This window comes from Oncorhynchus nerka, linkage group LG9b (genome assembly GCF_034236695.1).
Source record: "Oncorhynchus nerka isolate Pitt River linkage group LG9b, Oner_Uvic_2.0, whole genome shotgun sequence".
NCBI classification, from domain to species: Eukaryota; Metazoa; Chordata; class Actinopteri; order Salmoniformes; family Salmonidae; genus Oncorhynchus; species Oncorhynchus nerka.
Genome location: NC_088424.1, coordinates 51,521,072 through 51,547,603, shown reverse-complemented (window position 1 = coordinate 51,547,603; position 26,532 = coordinate 51,521,072). Strand labels below are relative to the sequence as shown.

The 26,532-nt window shown below is 43.9% G+C and overlaps 1 protein-coding gene across 1 annotated transcript in view; it reads right to left on the bottom strand.

The window, feature by feature from the left end:
- st6galnac5a (ST6 (alpha-N-acetyl-neuraminyl-2,3-beta-galactosyl-1,3)-N-acetylgalactosaminide alpha-2,6-sialyltransferase 5a) overlaps positions 1–26,532 on the bottom strand; it is a 262,069-nt gene that overhangs the window by 21,871 nt on the left and 213,666 nt on the right. The gene's annotated exons all lie outside the window — the stretch shown is intronic.

The window sequence follows — 26,532 nt, the reverse complement described above, 5'->3', positions numbered from 1 at the left end:
TTAGATGATACAGCAGTAACATCTACAGAAGAGACAGGAATGCCTGCGAGGGAGGTGTTGCTGTATATATTCAGAGCCATATCCCTGTAATGTTTATGGGGGAGGTGTTGCTGTATATATTCAGAGCCATATCCCTGTAATGTTTATAGGGGAGGTGTTGTATATATTCAGAGCCATATCCCTGTAATGTTTATAGGGGAGGTGTTGCTGTATATATCCAGAGTCATATCCCTGTAATGTTTATAGGGGAGGAGTTGCTGTATATATTCAGAGCCATATCCCTGTAATGTTTATAGGGGAGGTGTTGCTGTATATATTCAGAGCCATAACCCTGTAATGTTTATAGGGGAGGTGTTGTATATATTCAGAGCCATATCCCTGTAATGTTTATAGGGGAGGTGTTGCTGTATATATTCAGAGCCATATCCCTGTAATGTTTATAGGGGAGGTGTTGCTGTATATATTCAGAGCCATATCCCTGTAATGTTTATAGGGGAGGTGTTGCTGTATATATTCAGAGCCATATCCCTGTAATGCTTATGGCGGAGGTGTTGCTGTATATATTCAGAGCCATATCCCTGTAATGTTTATAGGGGAGGTGTTGTATATATTCAGAGCCATATCCCTGTAATGTTTATAGGGGAGGTGTTGCTGTATATATTCAGAGCCATATCTCTGTAATGTTTATAGAGGAGGTGTTGTATATATTCAGAGCCATATCCCTGTAATGTTTATAGGGGAGGTGTTGCTGTATATATTCAGAGCCATGTCCCTGTAATGTTTATAGGGGAGGTGTTGCTGTATATATTCAGAGCCATATCTCTGTAATGCTCATGGGGTTGGAGTTACTGTATATATTCAGAGCCATATCCCTGTAATGTTTATAGGGGAGGTGTTGCTGTATATATTCAGAGCCATATCCCTGTAATGTTTATAGGGGAGGTGTTACTGTATATATTCAGAGCCATATCCCTGTAATGCTTATGGGGGAGGTGTTGCTGTATATATTCAGAGCCATATCTCTGTAATGTTTATAGGGGAGGTGTTGCTGTATATATTCAGAGCCATATCCCTGTAATGTTTATAGGGGAGGTGTTACTGTATATATTCAGAGCCATATCCCTGTAATGCTTATGGGGGAGGTGTTGCTGTATATATTCAGAGCCATATCCCTGTAATGTTTATAGGGGAGGTGTTGCTGTATATATTCAGAGCCATATCCCTGTAATGTTTATAGGGGAGGTGTTGCTGTATATATTCAGAGCCATATCCCTGTAATGTTTATAGGGGAGGTGTTGCTGTATATATTCAGAGCCATATCCCTGTAATGTTTATAGGGGAGGTGTTACTGTATATATTCAGAGCCATATCCCTGTAATGTTTATAGGGAGGTGTTGCTGTATATATTCAGAGCCATATCTCTGTAATGTTTATAGGGAGGTGTTGCTGTATATATTCAGAGCCATATCCCTGTAATGTTTATAGGGGAGGTGTTCCTGTATATATTCAGAGCCATATCCCTGTAATGTTTATAGGGGAGGTGTTGCTGTATATATTCAGAGCCATATCCCTGTAATGTTTATAGGGGAGGTGTTCCTGTATATATTCAGAGCCATATCTCTGTAATGTTTATAGGGGAGGTGTTACTGTATATATTCAGAGCCATATCCCTGTAATGTTTATAGGGAGGTGTTCCTGTATATATTCAGAGCCATATCCCTGTAATGTTTATAGGGAGGTGTTCCTGTATATATTCAGAGCCATATCCCTGTAATGTTTATAGGGGAGGTGTTGCTGTATATATTCAGAGCCATATCTCTGTAATGTTTATAGGGGAGGTGTTACTGTATATATTCAGAGCCATATCCCTGTAATGTTTATAGGGAGGTGTTCCTGTATATATTCAGAGCCATATCCCTGTAATGTTTATAGGGGAGGTGTTGCTGTATATATTCAGAGCCATATCCCTGTAATGTTTATAGGGGAGGTGTTGCTGTATATATTCAGAGCCATATCTCTGTAATGTTTATAGGGGAGGTGTTACTGTATATATTCAGAGCCATATCCCTGTAATGTTTATAGGGGAGGTGTTCCTGTATATATTCAGAGCCATATCCCTGTAATGTTTATAGGGGAGGTGTTGCTGTATATATTCAGAGCCATATCCCTGTAATGTTTATAGGGGAGGTGTTGCTGTATATATTCAGAGCCATATCTCTGTAATGTTTATAGGGGAGGTGTTACTGTATATATTCAGAGCCATATCCCTGTAATGTTTATAGGGGAGTGTGTTCCTGTATATATTCAGAGCCATATCCCTGTAATGTTTATAGGGGAGGTGTTGCTGTATATATTCAGAGCCATATCCCTGTAATGTTTATAGGGAGGTGTTGCTGTATATATTCAGAGCCATATCTCTGTAATGTTTATAGGGGAGGTGTTACTGTATATATTCAGAGCCATATCCCTGTAATGTTTATAGGGGAGGTGTTCCTGTATATATTCAGAGCCATATCCCTGTAATGTTTATAGGGGAGGTGTTGCTGTATATATTCAGAGCCATATCCCTGTAATGTTTATAGGGGAGGTGTTGCTGTATATATTCAGAGCCATATCCCTGTAATGTTTATAGGGGAGGTGTTGCTGTATATATTCAGAGCCATATCCCTGTGATGCTTATAGGGGAGGTGTTGCTGTATATATTCAGAGCCATATCCCTGTAATGTTTATAGGGGAGGTGTTGCTGTATATATTCAGAGCCATATCACTGTAATGTTTATAGGGGAGGTGTTGCTGTATATATTCAGAGCCATATCCAATGTTTATAGGGGGAGGTGTTGCTGTATATATTCAGAGCCATATCCCTGTAATGTTTATAGGGGAGGTGTTGCTGTATATATTCAGAGCCATATCACTGTAATGTTTATAGGGGAGGTGTTGCTGTATATATTCAGAGCCATATCCCTGTAATGTTTATAGGGGAGGTGTTGCTGTATATATTCAGAGCCATATCCCTGTAATGTTTATAGGGGAGGTGTTGCTGTATATATTCAGAGCCATATCCCTGTGATGCTTATAGGGAGGTGTTGCTGTATATATTCAGAGCCATATCCCTGTAATGTTTATAGGGAGGTGTTGCTGTATATATTCAGAGCCATATCACTGTAATGTTTATAGGGGAGGTGTTGCTGTATATATTCAGAGCCATATCCCTGTAATGTTTATAGGGGAGGTGTTGCTGTATATATTCAGAGCCATATCCCTGTAATGTTTATAGGGGAGGTGTTGCTGTATATATTCAGAGCCATATCACTGTAATGTTTATAGGGGAGGTGTTGCTGTATATATTCAGAGCCATATCACTGTAATGTTTATAGGGGAGGTGTTGCTGTATATATTCAGAGCCATATCCCTGTAATGTTTATAGGGAGAGGTGTTGCTGTATATATTCAGAGCCATATCCCTGTAATGTTTATAGGGAGGTGTTGCTGTATATATTCAGAGCCATATCACTGTAATGTTTATAGGGGAGGTGTTGCTGTATATATTCAGAGCCATATCCCTGTAATGTTTATAGGGGAGGTGTTGCTGTATATACTCAGAGCCATATCCCTGTAATGTTTATAGGGGAGGTGTTGCTGTATATATTCAGAGCCATATCCCTGTAATGTTTATAGGGGAGGTGGTGTATATATTCAGAGCCATATCCCTGTAATGTTTATAGGGGAGGTGTTGCTGTATATATTCAGAGCCATATCCCTGTAATGCTTATAGGGGAGGTGTTGCTGTATATATTCAGAGCCATATCCCTGTAATGTTTATAGGGGAGGTGTTGCTGTATATATTCAGAGCCATATCCCTGTAATGCTTATGGGGGAGGTGTTGCTGTATATATTCAGAGCCATATCCCTGTAATGTTTATAGGGGAGGTGTTGCTGTATATATTCAGAGCCATATCCCTGTAATGTTTATAGGGGAGGTGTTGCTGTATATATTCAGAGCCATATCCCTGTAATGTTTATAGGGGAGGTGTTGCTGTATATATTCAGAGCCATATCCCTGTAATGTTTATAGGGGAGGTGTTGCTGTATATATTCAGAGCCATATTCCCTGTAATGTTTATAGGGGAGGTGTTGCTGTATATATTCAGAGCCATATCCCTGTAATGCTTATGGGGGAGGTGTTGCTGTATATATTCAGAGCCATGTTCCTGTAATGTTTATAGGGGAGGTGTTGCTGTATATATTCAGAGCCATATCCCTGTAATGTTTATAGGGGAGGTGTTGCTGTATATATTCAGAGCCATGTTCCTGTAATGTTTATAGGGGAGGTGTTGCTGTATATATTCAGAGCCATATCCCTGTAATGCTTATGGGGGAGGTGTTGCTGTATATATTCAGAGCCATGTTCCTGTAATGTTTATAGGGGAGGTGTTGCTGTATATATTCAGAGCCATATCCCTGTAATGTTTATAGGGGAGGTGTTGCTGTATATATTCAGAGCCATATCCCTGTAATGTTTATAGGGGAGGTGTTGCTGTATATATTCAGAGCCATATCCCTGTAATGTTTATAGGGGAGGTGGTGTATATATTCAGAGCCATATCCCTGTAATGCTTATAGGGGAGGTGGTGTATATATTCAGAGCCATATCCCTGTAATGCTTATAGGGGAGGTGGTGTATATATTCAGAGCCATATCCCTGTAATGCTTATAGGGAGGTGGTGTATATATTCAGAGCCATATCCCTGTAATGCTTATAGGGGAGGTGGTGTATATATTCAGAGCCATATCCCTGTAATGCTTATAGGGGAGGTGTTGCTGTATATATTCAGAGCCATATCCCTGTAATGTTTATAGGGGAGGTGTTGCTGTATATATTCAGAGCCATATCCCTGTAATGCTTATGGGGGAGGTGTTGCTGTATATATTCAGAGCCATATCCCTGTAATGCTTATAGGGGAGGTGTTGCTGTATATATTCAGAGCCATATCCCTGTAATGCTTATGGGGGAGGTGTTGCTGTATATATTCAGAGCCATATCCCTGTAATGCTTATGGGGGAGGTGTTGCTGTATATATTCAGAGCCATATCCCTGTAATGTTTATAGGGGAGGTGTTGCTGTATATATTCAGAGCCATATCCCTGTAATGTTTATAGGGGAGGTGTTGCTGTATATATTCAGAGCCATATCCCTGTAATGTTTATAGGGGAGGTGTTGCTGTATATATTCAGAGCCATATCCCTGTAATGTTTATAGGGGAGGTGGTGTATATATTCAGAGCCATATCCCTGTAATGCTTATAGGGGAGGTGGTGTATATATTCAGAGCCATATCCCTGTAATGCTTATAGGGGAGGTGGTGTATATATTCAGAGCCATATCCCTGTAATGCTTATAGGGGAGGTGGTGTATATATTCAGAGCCATATCCCTGTAATGCTTATAGGGGAGGTGGTGTATATATTCAGAGCCATATCCCTGTAATGCTTATAGGGGAGGTGTTCCTGTATATATTCAGAGCCATATCCCTGTAATGTTTATAGGGGAGGTGTTGCTGTATATATTCAGAGTCATATCCCTGTAATGTTTATAGGGGAGGTGTTCCTGTATATATTCAGAGCCATATCACTGTAATGTTTATAGGGGAGGTGTTACTGTATATATTCAGAGCCATATCCCTGTAATGCTTATAGGGGAGGTGTTACTGTATATATTCAGAGCCATATCCCTGTAATGTTTATAGGGGAGGTGTTGCTGTATATATTCAGAGTCATATCCCTGTAATGTTTATAGGGGAGGTGTTCCTGTATATATTCAGAGCCATATCACTGTAATGTTTATAGGGGAGGTGTTACTGTATATATTCAGAGCCATATCCCTGTAATGCTTATAGGGGAGGTGTTACTGTATATATTCAGAGCCATATCCCTGTAATGCTTATGGGGGAGGTGTTGCTGTATATATTCAGAGCCATGTTCCTGTAATGTTTATAGGGGAGGTGTTGCTGTATATATTCAGAGCCATATCCCTGTAATGTTTATAGGGGAGGTGTTGCTGTATATATTCAGAGCCATATCCCTGTAATGTTTATAGGGGAGGTGTTCCTGTATATATTCAGAGCCATATCCCTGTAATGTTTATAGGGGAGGTGTTGCTGTATATATTCAGAGCCATATCCCTGTAATGTTTATAGGGGAGGTGTTCCTGTATATATTCAGAGCCATATCCCTGTAATGTTTAGATAAGATCTTATGTCAAGTGGTATTGAAGTGTTGTGGTGGCAGGTTCACCTTCCTCATCTAAAGCCTTTTCTTTTGGTGTGTTTGCTACAGGCCACCAAGTGCTAACAGTCAGTATCTAAATTATATGTGTGAAATGATTGATAGAGTATGGGATGTAAACAGAGAGGTTTACTTTCTCAGGGGCCTGAATATTGACTGGTTTCCATCAAGCTGTCCACTAAAGAGGAAGCGTCTCACTGTAACCAGTGTCTGTAACCTGGTTCAGGTTATTAATCAACCCACTCAACAGGAAGCTTCTCACTGTAACCAGTAATCTGGTTCAGGTTATTAATCAACCTATCAGGGTGTTTACAAACACTACAGGAACAAAATCATCCACATGTATCGATCACATCTTTACTCTGTTCTACAGCTGTATCCGTACCCATTGGATGCAGTGATCACAATATAGTGGCTATATCCAGGAAAGACAAAGTTCCAACAGCTGGGCCTTAAATAGTGTATAAGAGATCACACAAAAATATTTTGCTGTGACTCTTATGTGGATGATGTTTAAAATATGTGGTGGTCTGTTGTGATTAATGAGGAGCATCCAGATGCTGCACTTGATTAATTTATGAAATTGCTTCTTCCAATGATTTGATAAACACGCACCTGTTAAAGAAACTGACTGTTAGAACTGTTAAGGCTCCATGGATTGATGAGGAATTGAACAACTGTATGGTTGAAAGAGATGTGGCAAAAAGGAATGGCTGATAAGTCTGGCTGCACATCTGATTGGCTGACTTACTGCACATCTGATTGGCTGACTTACTGCAGATTGAGAAATGATGTGACTAAACTCAACACGATGAAGAACCTGTATTATGAAGCCAAGATCAATGACATAAAGAATGATGGAAAAAAAACTTTGGAGAACTTTAAATGAAATTATGGACAGAAAGACAAATTCAACTCCAACTTTCAACCAATCAGATGGCTTATTCACCACAAAACCATTTGGTGTTGCCAATTTTTTAAGTGATTACTTCATTGGCAAAGTGGGCAAACTTAGGCAGGTAATGCCCAAAATGAAAAGTGAGAAATCGAATTTATGCATAAAATAACTAATAATGAAAGAAAAGTTAGTGTGGGAGAAGTTTAAAAATGATTGTTATCGATCAATAATGACAATTCTCCTGGCATTGACAACTTAGATGGAAAGCTACTGAGGATGGTAGCTGACTCTATAGCCACTCCTACTGAGGATGGTAGCTGACTCTATAGCCACTCCTATCTGTCAGATCTTTAATCTGAGTCTAGAGGAAAGTCATTGTCCTCAGGCCTGGAGGGAAGCCAAAGTCATTCCGCTACCCAAGAGTGGTAAAGCGGCCTTTACTGGTTCTAACAGCAGACCTATCAGCTTGCTGACAGCTCTTAGCAAGCTGGTGAAAAAAATAGTGTTTGGCCAAATACAATGCTATTTCTCTGTAATCAAATGAACAACAGACTTTCAGCATGGTTATAGAGAAGGGCACTCTAAGATGTACTGGACTGACACTAATGACTGATGATTGGTTGAATGAAATTGATAATAAGAAGCTTGTGGGAGTCGTACTGTTAGATTTCAGTGCAGCCTTCTATATTATTGACCATAACCTGTTGTTGAGAAAACATACAGTACCAGTCAAAAGTTTGGACACTCCTACTCATTCCAGAGTTGAATGTGAATGTGAATGTGCAGTTAGGGACCGTATGTAAAGGTGTTATCTTTATCAGCGTCATAAAAGCTGATAGTCTTTCAACCACAGTTAGGGACCGTATGTAAAGGTGTTATCTTTATCAGCGTCATAAAAGCTGATAGTCTTTCAACCACAGTTAGGGACCGTATGTAAAGGTGTTATCTTTATCAGCGTCATAAAAGCTGATAGTCTTTCAACCATAGTTAGGGACCGTATGTAAAGGTGTTATCTTTATCAGCGTCATAAAAGCTGATAGTCTTTCAACCACAGTTAGGGACCGTATGTAAAGGTGTTATCTTTATCAGCGTCATAAAAGCTGATAGTCTTTCAACCACAGTTAGGGACCGTATGTAAAGGTGTTATCTTTATCAGCATCATAAAAGCTGATAGTCTTTCAACCACAGTTAGGGACCGTATGTAAAGGTGTTATCTTTATCAGCATCATAAAAGCTGATAGTCTTTCAACCACAGTTAGGGACCGTATGTAAAGGTGTTGTCTTTATCAGCATCATAAAAGCTGATAGTCTTTCAACCACAGTTAGGGATTGTCTGTAGAGGTGTTATCTTTATCAGCATCATAACAGCTGATAGTATTTCAACCATAATTGAATCTGGTCGTGGGAAGACTGTATCTGTGTAGGGAAAGAGAATGTAAACTCGAGAGATCAGGATGGTTCTAACTAACATCACCTCCATCTATCTAACATCACCTCCATCTAACTAACATCACCTCCATCTATCTAACATCACCTCCATCTATCTAACATCACCTCCATCTAACTAACATCACCTACATCTATCTAACATCACCTCCATCTATCTAACATCACCTCCATCTAACTAACATCATCTAACATCACCTCCATCTATCTAACATCACATCCATCTATCTAACACAATCTAACATCACCTCCATCTGGCTAACATCATCTAACATCCCCTCCATCAATCTAACATCACCTCCATCTGGCTAACATCACCTCCATCTATCTAACATCACCTTCATCTAACTAACATAATCTAACATCAACTCCATCTATCTAACATCACCTCCATCTATCTAACATCACCTCCATCTATCTAACATCACCTCCATCTAACTAACATCACCTCCATCTATCTAACATCACCTCCATTTATCTAACATCACCTCCATCTATCTAACATCATCTAACATCACCTCCATCTATCTAACATAATCTAACATCACCTCCATCTATCTAACATCATCTAACATCACCTCCATCTATCTAACATCACCTCCATCTATCTAACATCATCTAACATCACCTCCATCTATCTAACATAATCTAACATCACCTCCATCTATCTAACATCATCTAACATCACCTCCATCTGTCTAACATCATCTAACATCACCTCCATCTATCTAACATCATCTAACATCACCTCCATCTGTCTAACATCATCTAACATCACCTCCATCTGTCTAACATAATCTAACATCACCTCCATCTATCTAACATCATCTAACATCACCTCCATCTGTCTAACATCATCTAACATCACCTCCATCTAACTAACATAATCTAACATCACCTCCATCTATCTAACATCACCTCATTCTAACTAACATCACCTCCATCTATCTAACCTCATCTAACATCACCTCCATCTATCTAACATCACCTCCATCTATCTAACATCACCTCCATCTAACTAACATCACCTACATCTATCTAACATCACCTCCATCTATCTAACATCACCTCCATCTAACTAACATCATCTAACATCACCTCCATCTATCTAACATCACATCCATCTATCTAACACAATCTAACATCACCTCCATCTGCTAACATCATCTAACATCCCTCCATCAATCTAACATCACCTCCATCTGGCTAACATCACCTCCATCTATCTAACATCACCTTCATCTAACTAACATAATCTAACATCAACTCCATCTATCTAACATCACCTCCATCTATCTAACATCACCTCCATCTATCTAACATCACCTCCATCTAACATCACCTCCATCTATCTAACATCACCTCCATTTATCTAACATCACCTCCATCTATCTAACATCATCTAACATCACCTCCATCTATCTAACATAATCTAACATCACCTCCATCTATCTAACATCATCTAACATCACCTCCATCTATCCATCACCTCCATCTATCTAACATCATCTAACATCACCTCCATCTATCTAACATAATCTAACATCACCTCCATCTATCTAACATCATCTAACATCCTCCATCTGTCTAACATCATCTAACATCACCTCCATCTATCTAACATCATCTAACATCACCTCCATCTGTCTAACATCATCTAACATCACCTCCATCTGTCTAACATAATCTAACATCACCTCCATCTATCTAACATCATCTAACATCACCTCCATCTGTCTAACATCATCTAACATCACCTCCATCTAACTAACATAATCTAACATCACCTCCATCTATCTAACATCACCTCATTCTAACTAACATCACCTCCATCTATCTAACCTCATCTAACATCACCTCCATCTATCTAACATAATCTAACATCACCTCCATCTATCTAACATCACCTCCGTCTAACTAACATCACCTCCATCTATCTAACATCACCTCCATCTATCTAACATCATCTAACATCACCTCCATCTAACTAACATAATCTAACATCACCTCCATCTATATAACATCACCTCCATCTAACTAACATCACCTCCATCTATCTAACATCACCTCCATCTATCTAACATCACCTCCATCTATCTAACATCATCGAACATCACCCACCATCTATCTAACCTCATCTAACATCCCCTCCATCTAACTAACATCACCTCCATCTAACTAACATCACCTCCATCTAACTAACATCACCTCCATCTATCTAAAATCATCTAACATCACCTCCATCTACCTAACATAATCTAACATCACCTCCATCTATCTAACACAATTAACATAATCTAACATCACCTCCATCTGACTAACATCACCTCCATCTATCTAACATCACCTCCATCTAACTAACATCATCTAACATCACCTCCATCTAACTAACATCACCTCCATCTATCTAACATCACCTCCATCTAACTAACATCACCTCCATCTAACTAACATCACCTCCATCTATCTAACATCACCTCCATCTATCTAACATCACCTCCATCTATCTAACATCATCTAACATCACCTCCATCTAACTAACATCACTTCCATCTATCATCATCTAACATCACCTCCATCTAACTAACATCACTTCCATCTATCATCATCTAACATCACCTCCATCTATCTAACATAATCTAACATCACCTCCATCTATCTAGCATCACCTCCATCTATCTAACATCACCTCCATCTATCTAACATCACCTCCATCTAACTAACATCACCTCCATCTAACTAACATCATCTAACATCACCTCCATCTATCTAACATCATCTAACATCACCTCCATCTTTCTAACATAATCTAACATCCACTCCATCTAACTAACATCACCTCCATCTAACTAACATCAACTAACATCACCTCCATCTACCTAACATAATCTAACATCACCTCCATCTATCTAACACAATCTAACATCACCTCCATCTAACTAACATCATCTAACATCCCCTCCATCTATCTAACATCACATCCATCTATCTAACACAATCTAACATCACCTCCATCTGGCTAACATCATCTAACATCCCCTCCATCAATCTAACATCACCTCCATCTGGCTAACATCACCTCCATCTATCTAACATCACCTTCATCTAACTAACATAATCTAACATCACCTCCATCTATCTAACATCACCTCCATCTATTTAACATTACCTCCATCTAACTAACATAATCTAACATCACCTCCATCTATCTAACATCACCTCCATCTATCTAACATTACCTCCATCTAACTAACATAATCTAACATCAACTCCATCTATCTAACATCACTTCCATCTAACATCACCTCCATCTATCTAACATCACCTCCATCTATCTAACATCACCTCCATCTAACTAACATAATCTAACATCACCTCCATCTATCTAAAATCACCTCCATCTATCTAACATCACTTCCATCTATCTAACATCACCTCCATCTATCTAACATCACCTCCATCTATCTAACATCATCTAACATCACCTCCATCTAACTAACATCACCTCCATCTATCTAACATCACCTCCATCTAACTAACATCACCTCCATCTAACTAACATCACCTCCATCTATCTAACATCACCTCCATCTATCTAACATCACCTCCATCTATCTAACATCATCTAACATCACCTCCATCTAACTAACATCACTTCCATCTATCATCATCTAACATCACCTCCATCTAACTAACATCACTTCCATCTATCATCATCTAACATCACCTCCATCTATCTAACATAATCTAACATCACCTCCATCTATCTAGCATCACCTCCATCTATCTAACATCACCTCCATCTATCTAACATCACCTCCATCTAACTAACATCACCTCCATCTAACTAACATCATCTAACATCACCTCCATCTATCTAACATCATCTAACATCACCTCCATCTTTCTAACATAATCTAACATCCACTCCATCTAACTAACATCACCTCCATCTAACTAACATCAACTAACATCACCTCCATCTACCTAACATAATCTAACATCACCTCCATCTATCTAACACAATCTAACATCACCTCCATCTAACTAACATCATCTAACATCCCCTCCATCTATCTAACATCATCCATCTATCTACACAATCTAACATCACCTCCATCTGGCTAACATCATCTAACATCCCCTCCATCAATCTAACATCACCTCCATCTGGCTAACATCACCTCCATCTATCTAACATCACCTTCATCTAACTAACATAATCTAACATCACCTCCATCTATCTAACATCACCTCCATCTATTTAACATTACCTCATCTAACTAACTAATCTAACATCACCTCCATCCATCTAACATCACCTCCATCTATCTAACATTACCTCCATCTAACTAACATAATCTAACATCAACTCCATCTATCTAACATCACTTCCATCTAACATCACCTCCATCTATCTAACATCACCTCCATCTATCTAACATCACCTCCATCTAACTAACAATCTACCATCCACCTCCATCTATCTAACATCACCATCTATCTAACATCACTTCCATCTATCTAACATCACCTCCATCTATCTAACATCACCTCCATCTATCTAACATCATCTAACATCACCTCCATCTAACTAACATCACCTCCATCTATCTAACATCACCTCTCCAACATCTATCTCTAACATCACCCATCTATCTAACTCATCTAACATCACCTCCATCTATCTCAATCTATCATCATAACATCACCTCCATCTAACTAACATCACTTCCATCTATCATCATCTAACATCACCCCCATCTAACTAACATCACTTCCATCTATCATCATCTAACATCACCTCCATCTATCACATCACCTCCATCTATCTAGCATCACCTCCATCTATCTAACATCACCTCCATCTATCTAACATCACCTCCATCTAACACCATCTAACATCACCTCCATCTATCTAACATCATCTAACATCACCTCCATCTTTCTAACATAATCTAACATCCACTCCATCTAACAACATCACCTCCATCTAACTAACATCAACTAACATCACCTCCATCTACCTAACATAATCTAACATCACCTCCATCTATCTAACACAATCTAACATCACCTCCATCTAACTAACATCATCTAACATCCCCTCCATCTATCTAACATCACATCCATCTATCTAACACAATCTAACATCACCTCCATCTGGCTAACATCATCTAACATCCCCTCCATCAATCTAACATCACCTCCATCTGGCTAACATCACCTCCATCTATCTAACATCACCTTCATCTAACTAACATAATCTAACATCACCTCCATCTATCTAACATCACCTCCATCTATTTAACATTACCTCCATCTAACTAACATAATCTAACATCACCTCCATCTATCTAACATCACCTCCATCTATCTAAAATTACCTCCATCTAACTAACATAATCTAACATCAACTCCATCTATCTAACATCACTTCCATCTAACATCACCTCCATCTATCTAACATCACCTCCATCTATCTAACATCACCTCCATCTAACTAACATAATCTAACATCACCTCCATCTATCTAACATCACCTCCATCTATCTAACATCACTTCCATCTATCTAACATCACCTCCATCTATCTAACATCACCTCCATCTATCTAACATCACCTCCATCTAACTAACATCACCTCCATCTATCTAACATCACCTCCATCTATCTAACATCACCTCCATCTATCTAACATCATCTAACATCACCTCCATCTGTCTAACATCATCTAACATCACCTCCATCTAACTAACATAATCTAACATCACCTCCATCTAACTAACATCACCTCCATCTATCTAACATCACCTCCATCTATCTAACATCACCTCCATCTAACTAACATCACCTCCATCTATCTAACATCATCGAACATCACCCACCATCTATCTAACCTCATCTAACATCCCCTCCATCTATCTAACATCTCCTCCATCTAACTAACATCACCTCCATCTATCTAACATCATCTAACATCACCTCCATCTATCTAACATCATCGAACATCACCTCCATCTACCTAACATAATCTAACATCACCTCCATCTATCTAACACAATTAACATCATCTAACATCACCTCCATCTGACTAACATCACCTCCATCTATCTAACATCACCTCCATCTAACTAACATCATCTAACATCACCTCCATCTAACTAACATCACTTCCATCTATCATCATCTAACATCACCTCCATCTATCTAACATAATCTAACATCACCTCCATCTATCTAACATCACCTCCATCTATCTAACATCACCTCCATCTAACTAACATCACCTCCATCTATCTAACATCACTTCCATCTATCTAACATCACCTCCATCTATCTAACATCACCTCCATCTATCTAACATCACCTCCATCTAACTAACATCATCTAACATCACCTCCATCTAACTAACATCATCTAATATCACCTCCATCTATCTAACATCATCTAACATCACCACCATCTATCTAACATAATCTAACATCACCTCCATCTAACATCACCTCCATCTGTCTAACATCACCTCCATCTATCTAACATCACCTCCATCTAACTAACATCACTTCCATCAGCTCTTTGTTCAATAGTGAAAGTCAAGTCCTTTCTTTTTTTGCCACTCACTCTGAAGATCAGAGCTGTCTTTATAAATCAGAGAAGATCAGAGCGGTCTTTATAAATCAGAGAAAATCAGAGCTGTCTTTATAAATCAGAGAAAATCAGAGCTGTCTTTATAAATCAAAGAAGATCAGAGGTGTCTTTATAAATCAAAGAAAATCAGAGCGGTCTTCATAAATCAAAGATAATCAGAGCTGTCTTCATAAATCAGAGATAATCAGAGCGGTCTTCATAAATCATAAATACTCCTTTAGAATCAGACAGTGGTGAGCCTCCCGAGTGCCGCAGCAGTCTAAGGCACTGCATTGCAGTGTTTGAGGCGTCACTACACACCCGGGTTCGATCTCAGGCTGTGTCACAGCCAGCTGTGACCGGGAGACCCATGAGGTGGCACACAATTGGCCCAGCGTCGTCTGGGTTAGGGGAGGGTTTGGCCAGCCGGGAGTCTGCAAGCTGACCGGTCGCCAGCTGGACAGTGTCTGGACATTGATGCAGCTGACTTCCACCAGCTGGACAGTGTCTTCTGGCACATTGATGCAGCTGACTTCTGGTCGCCAGCTGGACAGTGTCTCTGGCACATTGATGCAGCTGACTTCAGTCGCCAGCTGACAGTGTCTCTCTGGCACATTGATGCAGCTGACTTGGCGCCAGCTGACAGTGTCTCTCTGGCACATTGATGCAGCTGACTTTGTCGCCAGCTGGACAGTGTCTCTCTGGCACATTGATGCAGCTGACTTCGGTCGCCAGCTGGACAGTGTCTCTCTGGCACATTGATGCAGCTGACTTCGGTCGCCAGCTGGACAGTGTCTCTCTGGCACATTGATGCAGCTGACTTCGGTCGCCAGCTGGACAGTGTCTCTCTGGCACATTGATGCAGCTGACTTCGGTCGCCAGCTGGACAGTGTCTCTCTGGCACATTGATGCAGCTGACTTCGATCGCCAGCTGGACAGTGTCTCTCTGGCACATTGATGCAGCTGACTTCGGTCGCCAGCTGGACAGTGTCTCTTTGGCACATTGATGCAGCTGACTTCGGTCGCCAGCTGGACAGTGTCTCTCTGGCACATTGATGCAGCTGACTTCGGTCGCCAGCTGGACAGTGTCTCTTTGGCACATTGATGTAGCTGACTTCGGTCGCCAGCTGGACAGTGTCTCTCTGGCACATTGATGCAGCTGGCATCCGGGTTAAAGCAAGCAGTGTGTCAAGAACCAGTGTGGCTTGGCAGGGTCGTGTACTGGAGGATACATGGCTCTCGACCTTCGCCTCTCCCGAGTCTGTAGAGGAGACACTAAGTACCAGTTGGGGAGAAAGCAGGGTAAAAGTACAACAATGTAAAATAATCAGACAGTGGTGTTAAACTGGCTTAACAAAGTGATAACAAAGTTAACAAAGTGAAATGACTGCAACACTATACACATCAGCTACGACAGCGACTGAAATGACTGCAACACTATACACATCAGCTACGACAGCGACTGAAATGACTGCAACACTATACACATCAGCTACGACAGCGACTGAAATGACTGCAACACTATACACATCAGCTACGACAGCGACTGAAATGACTCAACACTATACACATCAGCTACGACAGCGACTGAAATGACTGCAACACTATACACATCAGCTACGACAGCGTCTGAAATGACTCAACACTATACACATCAGCTACGACAGCGACTGAAATGACTGCAACACTATACACATCAGCTACGACAGCGTCTGAAATGACTCAACACTATACACATCAGCTACGACAGCGACTGAAATGACTCAACACTATACACATCAGCTACGACAGCGACTGAAATGACTGCAACACTATACACATCAGCTACGACAGCGTCCAAAATGACTCAACACTATACACATCAGCTACGATAGCGACTGAAATGACTGCAACACTATACACATCAGCTACGACAGCGACTGAAATGACTGCAACACTATACACATCAGCAGCGTCTGAAATGACTCAACACTATACACATCAGCTACGACAGCGACTGAAATGACTGCAACACTATACACATCAGCTCACGACAGCGACTGAAATGACTCAACACTATACACATCAGCTACGACAGCGACTGAAATGACTCAACACTATACACATCAGCTACGACAGCGACTGAAATGACTCAACACTATACACATCAGTTACGACAGCGTCTGAAATGACTCAACACTATACACATCAGCTACGACAGCGTCTAAAATGACTGCAACACTATACACATCAGCTACGACAGCGACTGAAATGACTCAACACTATACACATCAGCTACGACAGCGACTGAAATGACTGCAACACTATACACATCAGCTCGACAGCGTCTGAAATGACTGCAACACTATACACATCAGCTAATGGTTAGCGACTGAAATGACTCAACACTATACACATCAGCTACGACAGCGACTGAAATGACTCAACACTATACACATCAGCTACGACAGCGACTGAAATGACTCAACACTATACACATCAGCTACGACAGCGACTGAAATGACTGCAACACTATACACATCAGCTACGACAGCGACTGAAATGACTGCAACACTATACACATCAGCTACGACAGCGACTGAAATGACTGCAACACTATACACATCAGCTACGACAGCGTCTGAAATGACTGCAACACTATACACATCAGCTACGACAGCGACTGAAATGACTCAACACTATACACATCAGCTACGACAGCGTCTGAAATGACTGCAACACTATACACATCAGCTACGACAGCGACTGAAATGACTGCAACACTATACACATCAGCTACGACAGCGACTGAAATGACTCAACACTATACACATCAGCTACGACAGCGTCTGAAATGACTCAACACTATACACATCAGCTACGACAGCGACTGAAATGACTCAACACTATACACATCAGCTACGACAGCGTCTGAAATGACTCAACACTATACACATCAGCTACGACAGCGACTGAAATGACTCAACACTATACACATCAGCTACGACAGCGACTGAAATGACTGCAACACTATACACATCAGCTACGACAGCGTCTAAAATGACTGCAACACTTTTTTAACAAAGAGCTGCAGGTAGTTTCAGAACGGGCGGCAAGGAATAAGCTTGTCCTAAATATTTACAAAACTAAAAGCATTGTATTTGGGACAAATCATTCACTAAACCCTAAACCTCAACTACGTCTCGTAATGAATAATGTGGAAATTGAGCAAGTTGAGGGGACTGAACTGCTTGGAGTAACCCTAGATTGTAAACTGTCATGGTCAACATATTGATACAACAGTAGCTAAGATGGGGAGAAGTCTGTCCATAATAAAGCACTGCTCTGCCTTCTTAACAACACTATCAACAAGGCAGGTCCTACAGGCCCTAGTTTCTACCTTCTTAACAACACTATCAACAAGGCAGGTCCTACAGGCCCTAGTTTCTACCTTCTTAACAGCACTGTCAACAAGGCTGGTCCTACAGGCCCTAGTTTCTACCTTCTTAACAACACTATCAACAAGGCAGGTCCTACAGGCCCTAGTTTCTACCTTCTTAACAACACTATCAACAAGGCAGGTCTTAGTTTCTAACTTCTAGACAGCACTGTCAACAAGGCAGGTCCTACAGGCCCTAGTTTCTACCTTCTTAACAACATTCTCAACAAGGCAGGTCCTACAGGCCCTAGTTTAGTCACTGTTCAGTCGTGTGGTCAGGTGCCACAAAGAGGGACTTGCAAAATTGCAGTTGGCTCAGAACAGGGCAGCACGGCTGGCCCTTGGATGTACACATAGTAACATTAATGACATGCATGTCAATCTCTCCTGGCTCAAAGTGGAAGAGAGATTGATTTCATCATTACTTATTTTTGTAAGAGGTGTTGACAAGCTGAAGGTGCCCACGAGCTGTCTGTTTAAACTACTAGCACACAGCTCAGACACCCATGCCTACCCCACAAGACATGCCACCAGAGGTCTGTTTAAACTACTAGCACACAGCTCAGACACCCATGCCTACCCCACAAGACATGCCACCAGAGGTCTGTTTAAACTACTAGCACACAGCTCGGACACCCATGCCTACCCCACAAGACAAGCCACCAGAGGTCTGTTTAAAATACTAGCACACAGCTCGGACACCCATTCATACCCCACAAGACAAGCCACCAGAGGTCTGTTTAAAATACTAGCACACAGCTCGGACACCCATTCATACCCCACAAGACAAGCCACCAGAGGTCTGTTTAAAATACTAGCACACAGATCAGACACCCATTCATACCCCAAAAGACAAGCCACCAGAGGTCTGTTTAAACGACTAACACACAGCTCGGACACCCATGCCCTACCCCACAAGGCATGCCACCAGAGGTCTCTTCACAGTCCCCAAGTCCAGACCAGACTATGGGAGGTTCACAGTACTACATCATACCATTAATATCACAGGGCCCCAACACGGCTACACCATAACTGACCAGGGACCCCATACTGCTACACCATAACTGGCCAGGGACCCCACACTGCTACACCATAACTGACCAGGGGTCCCATATGGCTACACCATAACTGGCCAGGGGCCCCACACTGCTACACCATAACCCCAGGGGCCCCATACTGCTACATCATAACTGACCAGGGTCCCATGGCTACACCATAACTGGCCAGGGGCCCCACACTGATACATCCATAACTGGCCAGGGGCCCCACACTGCTACATCATAACTGGCCAGGGGCCCCATATGGCTACACCATAACTGGCCAGGGACCCCACACTGGCCAGGGCCCCACGCTGCTACCATAACTGGCCAGGGCGCCACCATAACTGGCCACATCATAACTACACCAGGCCCCACGCTGATACATCATAACTGACCAGGGGCCCCACACTGCTACATCATAACTGACCAGGGGCCCCATATGGCTACACCATAACTGACCAGGGGCCCCATGGCTTACCATAACTGACCAGGGCTGCTACACCATAACTGGCCAGGGGTCCCACACTGCTACATCATAACTGGCCAGGGCCCCACACTGCTACATCATAACTGGCCAGGGGCCCCACACTGCTACACCATAACTGACCAGGGGCCCCACACTGCTACATCATAACTGGCCAGGGGCCCCACACTGCTACATCATAACTGGCCAGGGGCCCCACACTGCTACATCATAACTGACCAGGGGCCCCATATGGCTACACCATTGATTTAAAGAACGGAGTTTGTTTGTCCTGTCTCGGGGCGATCACACGCACGCACACAGACCGGAAATTGAAAACTTCCGAAAGGAAGGCTACTGCCCTCCAAACCTGGACACATATGGATGCACACACAACACACACAACACACACACATGAGCACACCACACACTCTCTCTTTATCCATATGACCAAGTCAAAGACCAGCCTTCTATAATGCCAGGAGTTTGCATGAAGATGCATGAAGAAACCATACAGAGCATTCAGGAAGTATTCAGGAAGTATTCAGAGCCCTTGACATTGTTCCACATTTTGTTACGTTTCAGCCTTATTCTAAAATTGATTAAATCGTTTTTTTCTCGTCAATTTAAAAACAATACCCCATAATGACAAACGCAAAAACTGTTCTTTAGAAATGTTTGCAAATTTATTACAAATTTTAAAAAACTGAAATATCTTATTTACATAAGTACTCAGTCCTTTTGCTATGAGACTCTAAATGGAGCTCAGGTGTATCGTGTTTCCATTGATCATCCTTGAGATGTTTTTACAACTTGATTGGAGTCCAGCTGTGGTCCTCTTCCTCTGGTCCTCTACCTCTGGTCCTCTTCCTCTGGTCCTCTACCTCTGGTCCTCTCCCTCTGGTCCTCTTCCTCTGGTCCTCTTCCTCTGGTCCTCTCCCTCTGGTCCTCTTCCTCTGGTCCTCTTCCTCTGGTCCTCTTCCTCTGGTCCTCTCCTCTCTGGTCCTCTTCCTCTGGTCCTCTCCTCTCCTCTCCTCTCTGGTCCTCTTCCTCTGGTCCTCTTCCTCTGGTCCTCTTCCTCTGGTCCTCTCCTCTCTCCCTCTGGTCCTCTCCTCCCTGGTCCTCTCCCTCTCCCTCTGGTTCTCTCCCTCTGGTCCTCTTCCTCTGGTCCTCTCCCTCTGGTCCTCTCCCTCTCCTCTGGTTCTCTCCCCTCTGGTCCTCTACCTCTGGTCCTCTTCCTCTGGTCCTCTACCTCTGGTCCTCTTCCTCTGGTCCTCTCCCTCTGGTCCTCTTCTTCTGGTCCTCTTCCTCTGGTCCTCTCCCTCTCCCTCTCCCTCTGGTCCTCTACCTCTGGTCCTCTACCTCTGGTCCTCTCCCTCTCCCTCTGGTCCTCTCCCTCTGGTCCTCTCCCTCTGGTCCTCTACCTCTGGTCCTCTCCCTCTCCCTCTGGTCCTCTCCCTCTGGTCCTCTACCTCTGGTCCTCTTCCTCTGGTCCTCTACCTCTGGTCCTCTCCCTCTCCCTCTGGTCCTCTCCCTCTGGTCCTCTACCTCTGGTCCTCTTCCTCTGGTCCTCTACATCTGGTCCTCTCCTCTGGTCCTCTTCCTCTGGTCCTCTTCCTCTGGTCCTCTTCCTCTGGTCCTCTCCCTCTGGTCCTCTTCCTCTGGTCCTCTTCCTCTGGTCCTCTCCCTCTGGTCCTCTTCCTCTGGTCCTCTTCCTCTGGTCCTCTCCTCTGGTCCTCTCCCTCTGGTCCTCTCCTCTCTGGTCCTCTCCCCTCTGGTCCTCTCCATCTGGTCCTCTTCCTCTGGCCCTCTCTTCTTCTCTGGTCCTCTTCCTCTTACACCATAACTGACCAGGGGCCCCACACTGCTACATCATAACTGGCCAGGGGCCCCACATGGCTACATCATAACTGGCCAGGGGCCCCACACTGATACATCATAACTGGCCAGGGGCCCGACATGGCTACATCATAACTGACCAGGGGCCCCACACTGATACATCATAACTGGCCAGGGGCCCCACACTGCTACACCATAACTGACCAGGGGCCCCACACTGCTACATCATAACTGGCCAGGGGCCCCACACTGCTACATCATAACTGGCCAGGGGCCCCACATGGCTACATCATAACTGGCCAGGGACCCCAACACGGCTACACCATAACTGACCAGGGGCCCCACACTGATACATCATCACTGGCCAGGGGCCCCACACTGCTACACCATAACTGACCAGGGGCCCCACACTGCTACATCATAACTGACCAGGGGCCCCACACTGCTACATCATAACTGGCCAGGGGCCCCACACTGCTACATCATAACTGGCCAGGGGCCCCACACTGCTACATCATAACTGGCCAGGGGCCCCACATGGCTACATCATAACTGGCCAGGGACCCCACACTGATACATCATAACTGACCAGGGGCCCCACACATACATCATAACTGACCAGGGGCCCCACACTGCTACATCATAACTGACCAGGGGCCCCACACTGCTACACCATAACTGGCCAGGGGCCCCACACTGATACATCATAACTGGCCAGGGGCCCCACACTGCTACATCATAACTGGCCAGGGGCCCCACACTGCTACATCATAACTGGCCAGGGGCCCCACATGGCTACATCATAACTGGCCAGGGGCCCCACACTGATACATCATAACTGACCAGGGGCCCCACACATACATCATAACTGACCAGGGGCCCCACACTGCTACATCATAACTGACCAGGGCCCCACACTGCTACACCATAACTGACCAGGGGCCCATATGGCTACACCATAACTGGCCAGGGGCCCCACACTGCTACACACCATAACTGGCCAGGGGCCCCACACTGATACATCATAACTGGCCAGGGCCCCACACTGCTACATCATAACTGACCAGGGCCCCACACTGCTACATCATAACTGGCCAGGGCCCAACACTGCTACATCATAACTGGCCAGGGCCCCACATGGCTACATCAGGCTTCGTTATTGTCATGCTCATTAGAATATGAGTCATTATCATATTGTTGCCAAGGAGCGATTTCAGTGTTTCTACACTTGGTTTGCATATCATTGATTTAAAGAACGGAGTTTGTTTGTCCTGTCTCGGGGCGATCACACGCACGCACACAGACCGGAAATTGAAAACTTCCGAAAGGAAGGCTACTGCCCTCCAAACCTGGACACATATGGATGCACACACAACACACACACAACACACACACATGTGCACACCACACACTCTCTCTTTATCCATATGACCAAGTCAAAGACCAGCCTTCTATAATGCCAGGAGTTTGCATGAAGATGCATGAAGAAACCATACAGAGCATTCAGGAAGTATTCAGGAAGTATTCAGAGCCCTTGACATTGTTCCACATTTTGTTACGTTTCAGCCTTATTCTAAAATTGATTAAATCGTTTTTTCTCAATTTAAAAACAATACCCCATAATGACAAACGAAAACTGTTCTTTAGAAATGTTTGCAAATTTATTACAAATTTTAAAAAACTGAAATATCTTATTTACATAAGTACTCAGTCCTTTTGCTATGAGACTCTAAATGGAGCTCAGGTGTATCGTGTTTCTATGGATCATCCTTGAGATGTTTTTACAACTTGATTGGAGTCCAGCTGTGGTCCTCTTCCTCTGGTCCTCTACCTCTGGTCCTCTTCCTCTGGTCCTCTACCTCTGGTCCTCTCCCTCTGGTCCTCTTCCTCTGGTCCTCTTCCTCTGGTCCTCTCCTCTGGTCCTCTTCCTCTGGTCCTCTTCCTCTGGTCCGCTTCCTCTGGTCCTCTCCTCTCTGGTCCTCTTCCTCTGGTCCTCTCCCTCTCCCTCTGGTCCTCTACCTCTGGTCCTCTTCCTCTGGTCCTCTCCCTCTGGTCCTCTTCCTCTGGTCCTCTTCCTCTGGTCCTCTTCCTCTGGTCCTCTCCCTCTCCCTCTGGTCCTCTACCTCTGGTCCTCTCCCTCTCCCTCTGGTTCTCTCCCTCTGGTCCTCTTCCTCTGGTCCTCTCCCTCTGGTCCTCTCCCTCTCCCTCTGGTTCTCTCCCTCTGGTCCTCTACCTCTGGTCCTCTTCCTCTGGTCCTCTACCTCTGGTCCTCTTCCTCTGGTCCTCTCCCTCTGGTCCTCTTCCTCTGGTCCTCTTCCTCTGGTCCTCTCCCTCTCCCTCTCCCTCTGGTCCTCTACCTCTGGTCCTCTACCTCTGGTCCTCTCCCTCTCCCTCTGGTCCTCTCCCTCTGGTCCTCTCCCTCTGGTCCTCTACCTCTGGTCCTCTCCCTCTCCCTCTGGTCCTCTCCCTCTGGTCCTCTACCTCTGGTCCTCTTCCTCTGGTCCTCTACCTCTGGTCCTCTCCCTCTGGTCCTCTTCCTCTGGTCCTCTTCCTCTGGTCCTCTTCCTCTGGTCCTCTCCCTCTGGTCCTCTTCCTCTGGTCCTCTTCCTCTGGTCCTCTCCCTCTGGTCCTCTTCCTCTGGTCCTCTTCCTCTGGTCCTCTCCCTCTGGTCCTCTCCCTCTGGTCCTCTCCTCTCTGGTCCTCTCCCTCTGGTCCTCTCCATCTGGTCCTCTTCCTCTGGCCCTCTCCTCTCTGGTCCTCTTCCTCTTACACCATAACTGACCAGGGGCCCCACACTGCTACATCATAACTGGCCAGGGGCCCCACATGGCTACATCATAACTGGCCAGGGGCCCCACACTGATACATCATAACTGGCCAGGGGCCCGACATGGCTACATCATAACTGGCCAGGGACCCCACACTGATACATCATAACTGACCAGGGGCCCCACACTGATACATCATAACTGGCCAGGGGCCCCACACTGCTACACCATAACTGACCAGGGGCCCCACACTGCTACATCATAACTGGCCAGGCTACATCATAACTGGCCAGGGGCCCATGCTACATCATAACTGGCCAGGGGCCCCACATGGCTACATCATAACTGGCCAGGGACCCCACATGGCTACATAACTGACCAGGGGGCCCCAGGGACATCATCAACACGGCTACACCATAACTGACCAGGGGCCCCACACTGATACATCATCACTGGCCAGGGGCCCCACACTGCTACACCATAACTGACCAGGGGCCCCACACTGCTACATCATAACTGGCCAGGGGCCCCACACTGCTACATCATAACTGGCCAGGGGCCCCACACTGCTACATCATAACTGGCCAGGGGCCCCACATGGCTACATCATAACTGGCCAGGGACCCCACACTGATACATCATAACTGACCAGGGGCCCCACACATACATCATAACTGACCAGGGGCCCCACACTGCTACATCATAACTGACCAGGGGCCCCACACTGCTACATCATAACTGGCCAGGGGCCCCACACTGCTACATCATAACTGACCAGGGGCCCCACACTTCTACATCATAACTGACCAGGGGCCCCACACTGCTACATCATAACTGGCCAGGGGCCCCACACTGCTACATCATAACTGGCCAGGGCCCCATCATAACTGGCCACATCATCATAACTGACCAGGGCCCCACACTGCTACATCATAACTGGCCAGGGGCCCCACACTGCTACATCATAACTGACCAGGGCCCCATATGGCTACATCATAACTGGCCAGGGGCCCCACACTGCTACACCATAACTGGCAGGGGTCATGCTCCCAGAATACTGAGTCATTATCATATTGTTGCCAGGAGCGATTTCAGTGTTTCTACACTTGGTTTGCATATCATTGATTTAACTTTGTTTGTCCCAGGGGCCCCACACACAGACCAGGAAATTGAAAACTTCATCCCTCAAACCTGGACACATATGGATGCACACACACACACACACAACACACACACATGTGCACACACACACTCTCTCTTTATCCAACTCAAAGGCCTTCTATAATGGGGTTTGCATGAAGATAAGAAACCATACAGAGCATTCAGGAAGTATTCAGGAAGTATTCAGAGCCCTTGACATTGTTCCACATTTTGTTACGTTTCAGCCTTATTCTAAAATTGATTAAATCGTTTTTTCTAGTCAATTTAAAAACAATACCCCATAATGACAAACGCAAAACTGTTCTTTAGAAATGTTTGCAAATTTATTACAAATTTTAAAAAACTGAAATATCTTATTTACATAAGTACTCAGTCCTTTTGCTATGAGACTCTAAATGGAGCTCAGGTGTATCCTGTTTCCATTGATCATCCTTGAGATGTTTTTACAACTTGATTGGAGTCCAGCTGTGGTCCTCTTCCTCTGGTCCTCTACCTCTGGTCCTCTTCCTCTGGTCCTCTACCTCTGGTCCTCTCCCTCTGGTCCTCTTCCTCTGGTCCTCTTCCTCTGGTCCTCTCCCTCTGGTCCTC